At 37.2% G+C, this 17,465-nt stretch overlaps 1 protein-coding gene and 2 long non-coding RNA genes across 8 annotated transcripts in view; 2 read left to right on the plus strand and 1 right to left on the minus strand.

Annotated features, from left to right (window-relative positions):
- LOC127001928 (putative neural-cadherin 2) overlaps positions 1-17,465 on the plus strand; it is a 118,269-nt gene that overhangs the window by 40,477 nt on the left and 60,327 nt on the right. The gene's annotated exons all lie outside the window — the stretch shown is intronic.
- The window catches only part of LOC127001929 (uncharacterized), a 199,392-nt gene that overhangs the window by 26,007 nt on the left and 155,920 nt on the right, over positions 1-17,465 (minus strand). For both annotated transcript variants that reach the window (XR_007755562.1, XR_007755563.1), the window contains exon 4: positions 13,979-14,113. This is a non-coding gene — a long non-coding RNA (uncharacterized LOC127001929). The remainder of the gene's footprint in view (positions 1-13,978; positions 14,114-17,465) is intronic.
- On the plus strand, positions 3,909-7,542 carry LOC127001930 (uncharacterized). The gene is made up of 2 exons (XR_007755564.1): positions 3,909-5,223; positions 7,149-7,542. It is a non-coding gene; the product is annotated as an uncharacterized LOC127001930 (long non-coding RNA).

Here is a 17,465-nt window from a genome sequence, read left to right on the forward strand (position 1 = left end):
CTGCCACGACCTCACACACCACACACCCCATCCCTCTTGATCAAGGGGGACAGTAACCACTCCTAGTCAACGGAAAGATTCCGGCCTGAGCGGGGCTCTAACCACCGCTTGTTTGGCCGTGAAGCCTGGCAGCGCGGCGTTCTAGCCGATTGAGCTACCAGAGCGGTGTGTGTGTGTGTGTATGTGTGTGTGTGTGTGTGTGGGGGGTTATTCACAAAGTATACTGCAACTGCATTAAAAAAAGACAAAGAACTGCGTCATACGTCACTAGCGAATATTTTTAGCCTTGTATGTTAAAAAAAAAAGAAACAAATACTAAAAACTACAAACGCAAGCACGAGACAAACACGTTACTAGAGAAAAGTAGAATTCGGGCAGCTCCTGGCGGGTCCTGGTCCAGTTTCCTCCCAAATGTTTTTACCCTTCGTAACTGTATAAGATTTACGACACCAGCTGCAGCACACGCTAGCTCAGCTTTTTCCTCTTACTTTTTGGATTTCCCGGTAATATTTCCTCCTTGCTGCTGAATATGGAACAGCGGGGAAGCATGAAGACACCTCGGGAACGAGATTTTATCACTATCTTCGGGAAACTTCTCATGCCTTCCTTTACCTGGATCAGCGGATTGCGATCAGTTTTTCTCTATAATTTAGTGTTTCAGTTGGTCTGTTCCTTTACAGTATAAAAAATGGAAAATCAAACGTAATAGCGATTGGCTTGATAACACAGTATAGGCAGGGCAGCTTGAGAAAAGGGCGAGAATGTGCGCGGTTGTGTGTGCATCTTCAGCTGAATCTTTGAAACCGATACATGAAAAATGGCACACACACATTGGCTATTCATTGCCACTTTACAGATAAAAGGTTTAGACGGGTCAAATGTCAAATTGGGGTATATTTGTTTTACCTTAGATAACAGGCAGTGCCAAAAGGAAACATTCAACCATTAAAATTGCTAGTGTTGATCGATACATAGTTTCCTCTTTCCTGCCCCTTCAGGATCAGACTGGTTATCACAGACCCTGATAGACCATGACGATTTGCTAATACTTCCCCCCACATAAGCGACACACGAAAAGTTTATAAAGTTTTCCCACTTTGCTAAGTTCATAGGGTCAAGTTAATTAGAAACTGTTGATTCAAGACTCCTTTACCTGACGTACCCTAAGAATTAACCACCAACATTTTCTCGATATTAACGATTTTTTTTCAAATTCTCTGAAAGGAGAAGAGTTCTGGTGAATTATAACCAATATTTGACTCAGGAAAAAAATAAAAGTTACGTGCTAATCTTTTACCAAAAAATAATTAAGTTCTAGGTTGAAGTACGTTTTTTTTTTTCTAGAAGCACCAAAATAAACTGCTTCCATTCCTTTCCTCATTCTGCCTCTTCCCCTTTCCACTCCAACCATCAACTCCTCAACCTTCACTCTCACCACCACCACCAAAAACACCAACTTTGCCGGCATTATCAACACCACCAAGAATTTATACAAGCTCTGAGTAAGGAGTAGCGAGCGAGTGCAGAAAGCAAACTTAGGAGGAAATATATCACTCTCAGTCGCCTCACACAGTAAAAAGAAAAATCAGAAGCGCAAAAATTTGAGCCACTATATTTTCATCCATGGAGCTTTCAAATACGAGACTTAGCGATCACCTAAATCATCGCTCGTGACTGCCTTTCAACCCTTAAAGAGCGTGATATATTAAGTATGAATAATTCTTTCTTGGAAGTTATAAATTTTGTAGCAAAAAAATGGAACTAGAAAATAAATTATATATAACAAATTGATAGGAAATTGTAGCGATTATATTCCCGATCAAAATAGTATTCGTATAAGTATAGATTGTACGAGAAATTAAAGTAACAACACAAGTATAGCTAAATGTCATCAAAATTACCTTAATATAATCATATGATAAAGTAATCTGTTATTTATCAATTTACTTATCTCCTATTTATCCTAGTTTTTTAATCTATCAATTTAGTTGTTTATATATCTCATTTTTCATTTGGGACACTTCAGTATTTGCCTTGGTCTTCTGTTATAAATACGCATTCTAAAATTTTTACCGGTTTCTGCAAAATCTGAGAAGATACGAAGAAATCTTGACAACAATCTCTCTCTCTCTCTCTCTCATGCAAAAAAACTCAAATATTTCGTCCACAACAAACATTTCTGGCCGTGTTTTCCACTTTTTATTTACATTTTCCCTCCGAGACTCATGAAATTTATGACATCTCAAACTCGAGTCATTGTTTTGCTACCTCTTCCTGCGCGGTCCCTCCTCCTCCTCCTCCTCCTCCTCCTCCTCCTCCTCCTCCTCGTACGTCTCCTCGCCAGCCATTGTCTTCTCTTCTGCATACCAAAATCTCTCTTCTATCTACTTCTTTATACGTTTTGTTAAGGTTTTCTCTTTTTAATCACTGCTTACCATTTTCTGTTCCGCTTTTCTATATCAGTGCACATGTTTTCATTATTCAGACAAATATTACTCTTTCCGTCTCTTTTCGTTTCGTTGTTTCTGTTTCTTTCCGCTTCTTTCTGCTTCTTTCTTTCAGTTTATTTCTTTATTTCTTTGTCTCTTTTTGTTCGTTTTTCCTTTGTTTTTGTTTTTTTCTTTTTGTTTTTGTCTTTTCCTCTCTGTCTGTCTCTGTTCATCTCTCTGTGCCTGTTTTTGTCTGCCTGTCTGTAACTCTGTCTGTGTCTGTCTGTCCCTGTTTATCGATCTATTTATCTATCTATCCATCTATCTATCTATCTATATACTTCCATGTTTCTTTATATTTGTCTATATCTATATAAATTTTTCTCTCTCATATGCTTCATTATTCTTGTCATTCTTCGTTAGCCTTTGTTACAGACTTTCCATTTTCATTTCTTTATATTTTTTTCTTCTATTTGTAAAAGATGAAGGTATTCGTTTTTTTCCTTCAAACATACTAACGCAAAAGATGGAGAGGCATACGGATGTTATATCTTTGTCTGTCTCTATCTGTCATTATATACCCACGTCTATCTATCTGTGTATTTATCTATCTCTTAATATCCCTTCTTGTTCTTCATATTTCATACTCTTCTGATACATTTCACATTTTCCTTTTTTTTTTAAATATTAATGAAGAAAATGACGATAGGCAGCCGAACTTTTTTTTTCAGTTTAATTCTGGTAATGGATGAATGACCGACTTCTTAATTACTTTTCTACAAGATGACGGTAACTTCTTAGACGGCCTCATATAGGAACCCAGTAATAGCATAGAAGATATTTCCCCACTACGGTGACCAAATTCCTTTAAACTATTCAAAAGCTTTCTAATTTTGCACTCAATGAATGCAAACATAGGAAAAAACATAATAAGAGAAACAAACAAATGGTTAAGAAAAAAAATGAGAAAAGTAGGAAAAATTTGAAGTAAAAAATAGGAAAAGTAGGAAAAATTAGAAGCAAAAAAAATGAGAAAAGTAGGAAAAATTAGAAGTAAAAAAATAAAAAAAGCATGAAAAATTAGAAGTAAAAAAATGAGAAAAGTGGGAAAAATTAGAAGTAAAAAAAATAGAAAAGTAGGAAAAAATAGAAGTAAAAAATGAGAAAAGTAGGAAAAATTAGAAGTAAAAAATGAGAAAAGTAGGAAAAATTAGAAGTAAAAAATTAGAAAAGTAGGAAAAATTAGAAGTAAAAAAATAGAAAAGTAGGAAAAATAAAAATAAAAAATTAGAAAAGTAGGAAAAATTAGAAGTAAAAAAATAAAAAAAAAGTTGGAAAAATTAGAAGTAAAAAAAATAAGAAAAGTAGGAAAAAATAGAAGTAAAAAAATGAGAAAAGTAGGAAAAATTAGAAGTAAAAAAATAAGAAAAGTAGAAAAATTAGAAGTAAAAAATAGAAAAAGTAGGAAAAGTTAGAAGTAAAAAAATGAGAAAAGTAGGAAAAATTAGAAGTAAAAAAATGAGAAAAGTAGGAAAAATTAGAAGTAAAAAAATGAGAAAAGTGGGAAAAATTAGAAGTAAAAAAAATAAGAAAAGTAGGAAAAAATAGAAGTAAAAAATGAGAAAAGTAGGAAAAATTAGAAGTAAAAAAATGAGAAAAGTAGGAAAAATTAGAAGTAAAAAATGAGAAAAGTAGGAAAAATTAGAAGTAAAAAAATAGGAAAAGTAGGAAAAATTAGAAGTAAAAAAATGAGAAAAGTAGGAAAAATTAGAAGTAAAAAATGAGAAAAGTAGGAAAATTAGAAGTAAAAAAATAGAAAAAGTAGGAAAAATTAGAAGTAAAAAATGAGAAAAGTAGGAAAAATTAGAAGTAAAAAATTAGAAAAGTAGAAAAAATTAGAAGTAAAAAAATTAGAAAAGCAGGAAAAATTAGAAGTAAAAAAATAGAAAAGTAGGAAAAATTAGAAGTAAAAAAATAGGAAAAGTAGGAAAAATTAGAAGTAAAAAAATAAGAAAAGTAGAAAAAATTAGAAGTAAAAAAATTAGAAAAGTAGAAAAAATTAGAAGTAAAAAAATGAGAAAAGTAGGAAAAATTAGAAGTAAAAAAATGAGAAAAGTAGGAAAAATTAGAAGTAAAAAAATTAGAAAAGTAGGAAAAATTTGAAGTAAAAAATGAGAAAAGTAGGAAAAATTAGAAGTAAAAAAATGAGAAAAGCATGAAAAATTAGAAGTAAAAAAATGAGAAAAGTAGGAAAAATTAGAAGTAAAAAATGAGAAAAGTAGGAAAAATTAGAAGTAAAAAAATTAGAAAAGCAGGAAAAATTAGAAGTAAAAAAATTAGAAAAGTAAGAAAAATTAGAAGTAAAAAAAATAGAAAAGTAGGAAAAATTAGAAGTAAAAAAATTAGAAAAGCAGGAAAAATTAAGAGAAGTAAAAGTATAGAAGTTAAAAAAGGAAAACTATTAAAACAAAAGAAAGGCGATACACATGGAAAGAAAAGGGAAATGTGTGACTAATTCTACTGAAATTGAGATGAGTCGGAGAGAATAAAACCAAAATGAGAAAATCGGAGATGCTAGCCTCCACCAGAACAAAGGAAGAAATACTCGGGGAAATATTCAAGAGGAAGGACGAGATGGTGATTCCGAGGAGATGAAAAGAAGGAAGGAAAAACAGATACACAGCCCTGTCCACTCACACAACGGAAGAAACGCACGGAAAAGAAAGAAAACGAGAACGGCATTGCTTAGATAAAAGAAAAAGAAAGAGATAAACAGATAAGGATAGAGGGGGAGGTAACATTCACTACTAGTACTAACAGAGCCCAACCTAGAAACACTACAGCAGAAACACCAATACTAGGATAAAATAAACACTAGTAAATCACACCACGACAATGAGAAGTCGAAAAAAAAATTAAAATAAGGATAAATTGAGCACCTTAAATATTCCAGGGAGGACACGAGAAGACATACGAAGAGAGAAGGATGGAGAATAACAATAGGTGAAGGAAAGGAGAGGGAGAAAAAGGAATACAAAGAGAAAGATCAGAAAAGGGGGAGAGGGGTAGATGATAACAGTGGGTGAAGGAAAGGAGAGGGAGACGAGGGAAAAGACACACAAATAAGGGAAAAGTTAAGTGTTATGAAAAACTATTAACACACTGATTAAGAGAGAGGCAAAGAGTTAAGCCTGGGAATCTATCTATATACTTCCATGTTTCTTTATATTTGTCTATATCTATATAAATTTTTCTCTTCAGATGCTTTATTGTTCTTGTCATTCTTCGTTATCCTTTGTTACAGACTTTCCATTTTCATTTCTTTATATATTTTTTTTTCTATTTGTAGAAGATGAAGGTATTCGTTTTTTTCCTTCAAACATACTAACGCAAAAGATGGAGAGGCATACGGATGTTATATCTTTGTCTCTGTCTCTATGTCATTATATACCCACATCTATCTATCTGTGTATTTATCTATCTCTTAATATCCCTTCTTGTTCTTCATATTTCATACTCTTCTGACACATTTCACATTTTCCTTTTTTTTTAAATATTAATGAAGAAAATGACGATTGGCAGCCGAACTTTTATTTTCAGTTTAATTTTGGTAATGGATGAATGACCGACTTCTTAATTACGTTTCTACAAGATGACGGTAACTTCTTAGACGGCCTCATATAGGAACCCAGTAATAGCATAGAAGATATTTCCCCACTACGGTGAACAAATTCCTTTAAACTGTTCAAAAGCTTTCTAATTTTGCACTCAATGAATGCAAACAAAGGAAAAACCATAATAAGAGAAACAAACAAATGGTTAAGAAAAAAAAATGAGAAAAGTAGGAAAAATTAGAAGTAAAAAAATAGGAAAAGTAGGAAAAATTAGAAGTAAAAAAATGAGAAAAGTAGGAAAAATTAGAAGTAAAAAAATAAAAAAAGCATGAAAAATTAGAAGTAAAAAAATGAGAAAAGTAGGAAAAAATAGAAGTAAAAAAATGAGAAGTGGGAAAAATTAGAAGTAAAAAAAATAGAAAAGTAGGAAAAATTAGAAGTAAAAAAATGAGAAAAGTAGGAAAAATTAGAAGTAAAAAATGAGAAAAGTAGGAAAAATTAGAAGTAAAAAATGAGAAAAGTAGGAAAAATTAGAAGTAAAAAAATGAGAAAAGTAGGAAAAATTAGAAGTAAAAAAATGAGAAAAGTAGGAAAAATTAGAAGTAAAAAAATAAAAAAAGCATGAAAAATTAGAAGTAAAAAAATGAGAAAAGTAGGAAAAATTATGAGAAGTAAAAAAATGAGAAAAGTAGGAAAAATTAGAAGTAAAAAAATTTGAAAAGTAGGAAAAATTATGAGAAGTAAAAGTATAGAAGTTAAAAAAGGAAAACTATTAAAACAAAAGAAAGGCGATACACATGGAAAGAAAAGGGAAATGTGTGACTAATTCTACTGAAATTGAGATGAGTCGGAGAGAATAAAACCAAAATGAGAAAATCGGAGATGCTGGCCTCCACCAGAACAAAGGAAGAAATACTCGGGGAAATATTCAAGAGGGAGGACGAGATGGTGATGTCGAGGAGATGAAAAGAAGGAAGGAAAAACAGATACACAGCCCTGTCCACTCACACAACGGAAGAAACGCACAGAAAAGAAAGAAAACGAGAACGGCATTGCTTAGATAAAAGAAAAAGAAAGAGATAAACAAATAAGGATAGAGGGGGAGGTAACATTCACTACTAGTACTAACAGAGCCCAACCTAGAGACACTACAGCAAAAACACCAGTTCTAGGATAAAATAAACACTAGTAAATCACACCACGACAATGAGAAATCGAAAAAAAAATAAAAAAAGGATAAATCGAGCAGCTTAAATATTCCAGGGAGGACACGAGAAGACATACGAAGAGAGAAGGATGGAGAATAACAATAGGTGAAGGAGAGTTAGAAAAAGGAATACAAAGAGAAAGATCAGAAAAGGGGGAGAAGGATAGATGATAACAGTGGGTGAAGGAAAGGAGAGGGAGAAAAAGGAATACCAAAAGAAAGATCAGAAAAGGAGGAGAAGGATAGATGATAACAGTGGGTGAAGGAAAGGAGAGGGAGACGAAGGAAGAGACACACAAATAAGAGAAAAGTTAAGTGTTATGAAAAACTATTAACACACTGATTGAGAGAGAGGCAAAGAGATAAGCGTGGGAAAATTATAAGGGCGTTTTTTTTACAACAAAGGAGACAGCTCAAGGGCACAAAACAAGGAAACAATAATAAAAAAAAGCCCGCTACTCGCTGCTCCTACAAAAAAAGAAACAAAAGAGGTGGCCGAAAGATGAGTCAATTTCGGGAGGAGAGATAGAAAGATAAAAAGTAAATAGATAAGATAGATCAAGGGCGGGGTTAATATTCCACAGCATTACCAGCTGAACCCCAAACCCCAAACAAGGCAAGAGACGTAGGGCAGCAATGTTTGTTACACCTGCTTCCGCTGACCTGATATATGAGCAAACAGGAGCGAGACTAGACTACACAATTCATGGCCACGCATTGCCTTCTCTCCCTCTGGCTCTCGCTCCTGCTCCCACGCCTCATGTACGTTTCAAGTTTTATTGGGAAGGATATTCGTGCGTGTGTGTGGGGGTGGGTGGGGGGGGAGGAGGGGGGTCTGTGTGCGAGTGTGAGTGTGTGTGTGTGTGTGTGTGTGTGTGTGTGTGTGTTACAGTAATGCAGCCCCACTAGTCATACATAACAAATATCAGTGCATACGCAAGAGTGCCAAGGGTAGGACTTAAACATTATTGGCCTTAGAATGGTGGTCAGTAAGAGGATAAAAGGACACTGAGGTAGTTGTGACCTTCCCCGTTGCCTCCTCTATGTTTAGCTTCGTCCCCACTGACTTGTGTGATAGAAATAGTGTTCTTGGTGGTGGTGGTGTGGTGGTGGTGATACTGATGATGTTGATGGTAAGAAAAGCACGAACTGAAATAACACACACACCATTTTTCCTCAGTTATCAGTCTAGAATTTCGAGTTTGGTTTAAAAATTGCGAAATCCACGAGAAAAATAAAAAAGGAGACAGAAACAGAGATACAGACAAAAAAAAAACAGAAAACAGACAAGCTTACACACACACACACACACACACACACACACACACACACACACACACACACACACACACACATTATGCAACACGTTAGGTAATTACAAATATATAAGTCTGCCATTTCAAGTGAGTCGTTTTCTTCTTTATAAATTTTTTAGTCATTCGTCACTGCAACTAATACACACACACACACACACACACACACACACACACACACACACACACATAACCACACAAAAAACAAACATACACAGATAGACAGACATATACAGACACAAAAACTGAGGCAGAAAAACAAGTATACAGAGACAAACAGACAGACTGACGGCAAGATACACCCAGACAAGCAATCAGACGGACAAACAGACAGACAGACGGACAGAGAGAGGGGCGTCTTGTGGTTTTCTCCCCGCCGTGTACACTAAGGCGAGGAGGGCTGTTAAGGACTATTGGACGGTGAAGCCGAAAAAGGGAATCGTCGTTGTAAAGTTGAGTTTTCCAATATTGTGGGAAATTTCAGTGCTCGGCGAGAGGCAAGGAGCCGATATCTGATTTTCCACCTTTACACGCAGAATTCCCGTATAGGTATTTCTGTTCCCTCCGTCCCAAGCCCCGGACGAGAGGATTAACTCGAGAGTGTCTGCCAACCTCTCAATGTATCATCAATGTATCTTAATGTGGCGAACCATGGTGCTTCTAAAGGTATGAGACACGCAGAATTCCCGTATGTATTTCTGTTCCCTCCGTGCCAGGCCCCGGACGAGAGGATTAACTCGAGTGTCTGCCAATACCTAAGAACATTAGAACATAAGAACATAAGAACATAGGAGTCTGCAAGAGGCCTATAGGCTTGTACGAGGCAGCTCCTCTGAACCTAAGCGCCCGTGTGGCTCCCGTGTATCTAACCCCACCTAATATCGCTGTCCATGAATTTATCTAATCTATTTTTGAATGTGACAATTGTATTGGCACTCACCACATGACTGGTAAGCCTATTCCACTCATCCACCACCCTGTTTGTGAACCAATTTTTGTCTATGTCCCTGTTGAATCTGAATTTATCCAGTTTAAACCCATTACTTCGTGTCCTACCCGGTTCTCTTACCAACAAAACCTTATGAATGTCTCCCTTATTAAAGCCCTTCATCCATTTATAAACCTCGATCATGTCTCCACGCACCCTTCGCCTTTCTAGAGAATGCAAGTTTAACTGTTTGAGTCTTTCTTCGTATGGCAAGTTTCTCAACCCCTGAATCATCTTAGTCATCCTCCTCTGCACCGATTCTAACATTTTGATATCCATCCTATAGTAGGGTGACCAGAACTGAACCGCATAGTCAAGATGAGGTCTAACTAATGCTAAATATAGTTTGAGGAAGACTTCGGCGCTTCTGTTGCTTACGCTCCTTGAAATAAATCCCAGTACCCTATTTGCTCGATTTCTAGCTTGAATGCATTGTGCCCTTGGACGGAGATCAGAGCTCATTAAGTCCCCTAAATCCCTCTTGAACCCAGACCTGCTTATGAGAGTGTCATTTAAGCAATAGTTATGTGAGGGGTTGTTCCTACCTACACTCAGAATACTGCACTTCCCTACATTGAACTCTATCTGCCATTTATCCGCCCAGTCATACAATCTGTTTAGTTCACCCTGGAGAATACTAGCGTCCTGATCCAACTCAATTACTCTACCGATCTTGGTATTATCTGAAAACTTACTGACATCCTCTCAATGTATCATCAATGTATCTTAATGTGGCGAACTATGATGCTTCTAAAGGTATGAGACGAGACGAGACGAGAGGGTTCATTCGAGGGTGTCTGCCAGTACCTCTCAATGTAGCATCAATGTATCTTAATGTGGCGAACTATATTGCTTCTGAAGGTATGAGACATTATGAAGTATCCATATCAGCCTTTTCATTTGCTTCATGGCTTTAGTCCTTATTCTCACATGAATATTGTAAGCTGATATAATAAGACACTGTATACGATTTTAAGTCATTATTTCGTTATGTGCAAAAAGAAGTAGCGTCTTTTTGTGTGTGTATTTGGATATAGATGAATGTTGGCGCTGAAACTTTTTTGCGGCTCGATTGCGATACTGTTTTTTATTAGTATTTCAGGAAAGGGAGAGTCGGCAGATATGACTTCAATTATTTGTTGCTTTTGAAATTGTGGTATTAAGTGAGATAACTCGTAAATGGGCTTTTTTATTCAAAGGAAACACGGTGAGCTAGATAACATAAATGGAAAATGCTCGTTATATAAAAAAAAAATACTGAAGGGTTAAAAATTGCCCCCATATAAAAACATACACAGAATATAAACAATTTCTTATCTGCGTTTCTGTGTCTGGCTGCATGGATAACTTTTCCGAGATATGCTTCCCACCAGCCACCTCTATTAAGCCCGCACCAAGCCCGCCTCTCAGCGCGCCGGGATATCAGAGGCACAAATACTAACAGGAGTGGCGAAGGAAGAGCGGAAAAGTGACCCAGAGGACTGATAGTTAGAACAAAGAGAGACAAGCGCGTGCTGCCTCCATGTTTATTGGAATGGGAAGCTCAGAATTCTACCCTCATTTTTTTTTTATCTGTCTACCTCACTGTCTGGGCCTGCGTGCCTGTCTGTATCCGTCTGTCTGTCTCAATGGCTATGTCTAAGTCTGTATATGTCTGTCTGTGTTTGTCTCTATGTCTGTCTGTGTCTCTTATGTCTCTTATATGTTTGTCTTTTATGTCTGTCTCTATGTCTGTCTCTATGTCTGTCTTTCTGTCTGTCTCTATGTCTCTGTCTCTACGCCTCTGTCTCTATGTCTGTCTATATGTCTCTATTTCTACATCTCTCTCTACGTCTGTCTCTACTTCTCTGTCTTTACGCCTCTGCCTCTACGTCTCTGTTTCTACATCTGTCTCTACGCCTGTCTCTACATCTGTCTCTACGCCTCTGTCTCTATTTCTGTCTCTGTCTATCTCTCGCTCTCTCGCAGTATCCCCTTATTCCCCTGTATAATAAGTCAGTGTCAGGTCGTTCCTCAGTATGGTACATTTCAGGGAGGGTGTTTAGTATGCATGAGGCTGGGCGTGCGCGTGTTCCTGGCGTTGTAGAATTCGAAAAGTCATGCTGCACAACTTAATCAAGGCGGCGTGGGAAAAAAAAGTGAACGCTGACGGCTGTGTGTTGTTACTGTAGGGTTATCCGGCACCCCAAAAACCTGCTGCACCGAGATGAAGTGTGGCGAACTATATTGCTTGTAAGGGGATAAGGGACATCACTATATTGCTTGTAAGGGGATAAGGAACATTACTATATTGCTTGTAAGGGGATAAGGAACATTACTATATTGCTTGTAAGGGGATAAGGGACATTACTATATTGCTTGTAAGGGGATAAGGGACATTACTATATTGCTTGTAAGGGGATAAGGAACATTACTATATTGCTTGTAAGGGATAAGGAACATTACTATATTGCTTGTAAGGGATAAGGAACATTACTATATTGCTTGTAAGGGGATAAGGAACATTACTATATTGCTTGTAAGGGGATAAGGAGCATCACTATATTGCTTGTAAGGGGATAAGGAGCATCACTATATTGCTTGTAAGGGATAAGGAGCATCACTATATTGCTTGTAAGGGGATAAGGAACATTACTATATTGCTTGTAAGGGATAAGGAACATTACTATATTGCTTGTAAGGGATAAGGAACATTACTATATTGCTTGTAAGGGATAAGGAACATTACTATATTGCTTGTAAGGGGATAAGGAACATTACTATATTGCTTGTAAGGGATAAGGAACATTACTATATTGCTTGTAGGGGATAAGGGACATTACTATATTGCTTGTAAGGGATAAGGAACATTACTATATTGCTTGTAAGGGATAAGGAACATTACTATATTGCTTGTAAGGGATAAGGAACATTACTATATTGCTTGTAAGGGATAAGGAACATTACTATATTGCTTGTAAGGGAATAAGGAACATTACTATATTGCTTGTAAGGGAATAAGGAACATTACTATAGTGCTTGTAAGGGATAAGGAACATTACTATATTGCTTGTAAGGGATAAGGAACATTACTATATTGCTTGTAAGGGATAAGGAACATTACTATATTGCTTGTAAGGGATAAGGAACATTACTATATTGCTTGTAAGGGATAAGGAACATTACTATATTGCTTGTAAGGGATAAGGAACATTACTATATTGCTTGTAAGGGGATAAGGAGCATCACTATATTGCTTGTAAGGGGATAAGGAACATTACTATATTGCTTGTAAGGGATAAGGAACATTACTATAGTGCTTGTAAGGGATAAGGAACATTACTATATTGCTTGTAAGGGATAAGGAACATTACTATATTGTTTGTAAGGGATAAGGAACATTACTATATTGCTTGTAAGGGATAAGGAACATTACTATATTGTTTGTAAGGGATAAGGAACATTACTATAGTGCTTGTAAGGGATAAGGAACATTATAAGCATCACTACCAGACTTCCTCTTGTTTCATCGCTCTAGTCCTTATTCTGTCTTGGAGATTGTTCGTTGTTATAACTGTAAAGGATATTAGGTTTACAAAAAGTGTATGACTATATGACAACTTTTACGTTTACGATTCACCTTGAAACTGAGATTGTCACTGGATCTAAGAACGAGGGCATCTAGGAAGGGAAGACTGTCATTTATTTCCCATTCAACTATGAATTATATGGAGGGCGCAAGACTGTATAATTGGGCAAAGAGTTCAGTGAAATTGTTTTGGGCTGCGGGCCAGAACGAGGATACATAATTGACGTAGCGGAACCAGGTCAACTGAGGAGGTGAAATACTTGGCAAAAGCTCGGTTTCATCATATTCCATTTAAAGGTTACTTACACATAGCAAAGAGGAAAGGCCACCCCAATGCCAAAACACTACATGTAAAAATCGTCACGCGTTAGAGTTAACACAATTTTAAAAGTTAAATGAATATTTCAACCGGCATACATATGTCAATGCTGCAGTTCAGCGATATGCACCACATGTGTTTGAAGTTTGTTTTATGAGCCAATTTGGATATTTTAACTTGCGCACGATATTCCAGATCTCATCATTTTATAAGCGCAAATGCTGAGGGCTGGATATTCTCACAGTTCTGAGAAACATTAATTAAATGACCGATAATGATATGAAGAGGTGACGGAAACTCTGGTTAAGTATACATCCCTCGGCTGCCAGTGCGGGTATTATTGTCAACGACGTTATGTTATAGATTACTTGTGCGGCCATAAATCTCTCTTGCTCACTCAAATTCTCAACTTGATTCTGCCTTTTTTTATAATTCTCTATCAAACATATATACATAATTATTTTTACTTTCTCCGAAGAGTGAAGGGAAAAGTTATTGTACAAGGCCAACTACACACAAAAGTAAAAACTTTCAAAATACCTTCATCGCAGCAATGGAAAGAAGTCGTGGTGGTGGTGGTGGCGGTGATGGTGGTGGTGGTGGTGGAGCGTTCTAAAATGTTGCACGTGTGGCTGTATTGATACCAGCATTTGTTCTTAGTATCTAAATGCCTGTCTGGAAAAAAATAACAGTAAATTAGTCGATTGTAAAAACAGTACAATTATAAGTGTATAAATTGTCAGATGAATGAAGTTTACAAGCGCAGTAAGAAAAACATTTTACTTCACCGCAGGTTACCCTTTTTTCCGCTATCTACACATTCCCTCAACTCACTTTTTTCAATGCAGCTGCTAAATTGTACGATAAATTACGAATACGTGATCATGCCGATATCACCTCACACAAAAAAACAGCACTAGTCCACATTGATCATTTGTCATACTTCCACGAACATAGCAAGGTAATACATTTTAAGTAGCCTTGCTATTTACAGTAACTTATCACATTAAAGAAAGGATTGTCTTGGCGATAGGTTTTTCACCCTCAGCAAATCGACGCGACTTTATCCGGAGAGCACAACGACACGGTCACTGGACACGAGAGAGCTTACTGACCAGACCTCCCCGGGGCGGCCGCCTCAAGAGTCACGGCTGAGTGGAACACGTTTCGGAGACAATGAAGCTTCGTTTCAGTGTCTTTAAATCTCTTTGCATTCTTATTATTGTAATTCTCCCTACTGTGCTAATTTCCTTTCGCATCAGTTCATACGAGCCTCGTCACCACACCTCAAGCCGCTTCTCCCCAGCCCTTCCCTCCGTGATCTTCCTCTCCGTCCTGTCGATCATTCAGCCAGTCGTGGCTGAATGAAGCGTGTTTCTGAGAAACTGAAGCTTCTTTTCACTTGTCTACTTTATATTGCCGTCTTACTCAGCTAACTTATTTCTATAGATCATCTTGTGCACTCCTTTCACCATACAAATTAGATTACAACATATTGCTCCTCCATTGTAGCTCCGCAAGTAGAGCAATCATGAATAAGGTCGGAGCAAATAAAGCTTCGCCTAAGTCCTTTTCAGTCTTCTTACCTCACTAACCGTTCAGTAGAATATTGTAAGTCTGTGTGCATCACTTTCATCGACATTGTCTTGCTATAAACAGCTGTTTCGGAGGAGTTTGTGTAAAGTGATAAATTGCTTGTTCGAGAACAATTAGGAACAAGCACCATTACCATCTGACCTGTTCGTTAATGTTCCCTCCCTTCAGTATTAATATTTTTACCGTCGTAATGATGTTAGGTATTGCTTGCACGAACATAATTTAAGGCGTTGACCCTCCCCATCTGACTTAATAAATCGTGACTGGTCCATCCAGTCTTCCTTGTTGCGATATACTTTTATGTTTTAATCGGTGGGCGTTGAGGGCTTCCTTCTCGTTTTCTTACTCTTTTTAGTTTTTCTTTACATGAAACAAAAATCATTCGCGCTAATATTCTTTGTCCAAATTAATATTTACTGTGGCAATCAGCAAATATAAAGTGTAATCATTATATACATGAAAGATTTTAGTTAGCATTTCATTTTGTTATATTTGCTTTAACATTTCAAATCATGAGTGACTGCTTGTTTTGATAATTCATTTATTCATATTTTTTTCGTCAGGCAATAAATGGGCGGCGACCGACGGATGTCAGAAACGGCATACGTATTGTCCTCGTAAACGACGTGAAGCAGTATTGTCCCGTTGTCCTTGCGCGTTGTTCTCTCGCATGTCAAAAAAAAAGTATAGACTAACAGGAACAGATAAAAAAAACGAGTAAAACGTTCTTAAGGCACGAAAATATCAGGCTTTTTATTACACAACCTTTGTGCAGTGGTTAGCATGATCACGCCGCGCTGCCACACAACTTTTCATCATCCTTTTCGGGGTTACTCGATAAATAGGTACCTGGGGATTTTAAACTGTGGTAGCCCGTGTAATGGGTTGTTATTCACCACAGACTAAAGCAGCAATAATACTCAGATGACCACCAAAGCCACGGACGGCTGCAGCGTGTCCCCGACTTTTAAACTTTACAAACCCTCCCTTGCCAAAAACGTTGGACCGCCTAATACCTTCGAGTCCCCGAGAAACGAACGAGATAGTTTCCATTAAAGTTTAATAAATCGTATTTCCACCTCATCAACCACGACGTGACCAAACTACCCTGAACATAACCAACCTTACGAGCCTTCACATCACCTGCCGCTGCAAGGTAAAGGGGTGATCAATACTTCAATTTTTAGATAACTTGTAAGTACACATAACCCTTTCCTTTACCTGAATCCGCGGCCATTTGGAACTGACCACCAATAGATTGGACGAAGAGCAACCGGTGAGACATGTACAGGTTCATTAGATTTTGTTTTTGGTACGAGGCCGGGTACACAAATTAATGTAAAGATTCGGTCAAAAGGATTAACTGAGCTGCAGGAGTGGAGTTCGCGTCAGGAGGAACCTAATTAATGTAACAGAACAGCGGTGAAGAATTTGATTTTTTTTTTCATGATGGTAAAAAGAATGATCCAATTGAATTCCAGAGGTGTCTAAATGCTCCATTATTAAAATATTGTATGTTCTAAGAATGAGAAAATACAGTAGGAGGGCTGCTATTTGGTAGTCTGCATTTTTGTTCTCTACAGTTTGATACAATGTGATACTATAGCTAAAAAAAATATCTCTTTTGTAAACAACATATAAGGAAAACTGCAAGACTTTTTTTTCTGCATTTTACTACCGGCGCCTCGTTCCTCATTCCACAAGACTCGCCTTAAAACTTCCGTCCTTCCAGCCACAACAGGCGCTCAGGCACACACACACACAAACATAAAAGTGGCTCCAGCGTTACATGTCTTAGTGGCTCGCGTCCTTGAATATGTTTGGTTTTCCTTTCTTCAGCCTCGAAACACTTTCTCACCCCCTCTCTCCTTACAGCTCTCTGCTACACACACACACACACACACACACACACATAATGCAATCTCTCAAAGGGCGTCTCCGTTTTCTTTGCCTCGCTATTTAAACACCCGCATCCCATTTTCTTCTTACAGCCAGCTTCGTAGTACGGCTTCAAAAACACCCCACGCCTTCTCTATTTATGGGCGTCTCTGTTACCCTTACACTACACGCTCGAGTGACTTTATAGTGCGCTGGTGCGAGTCCACAAGCCTTGTCTGTGTCTTGCTTTGGTGCTTCCCTCTGGTGGTGACTCCGAGGTTTTGAAGGGAACTGTGCAAGATGTCTGCTGATTATTATCTATCTATCTATCTATCTCTATCTATCTATCTCTCTTAACAATTCACTCTTCCAGCTCTGAGTCTTTTACACTCATGTAATTTTCGTTTCACCTCACTGGCTAGCAAAACCAAATCCTTCTCCTCCTCTTCCTCTTCCCCAATGAGTAATGAATCTTCTTCAGATCCGACAGTGTACCCGTCTCTTGTTTACTGTCCTTGGTATTCCTGACAGGTGTTGATCAGTTATGAAAAGG

This window comes from Eriocheir sinensis, chromosome 22 (genome assembly GCF_024679095.1).
Source record: "Eriocheir sinensis breed Jianghai 21 chromosome 22, ASM2467909v1, whole genome shotgun sequence".
Lineage (NCBI taxonomy): Eukaryota > Metazoa > Arthropoda > Malacostraca > Decapoda > Varunidae > Eriocheir > Eriocheir sinensis.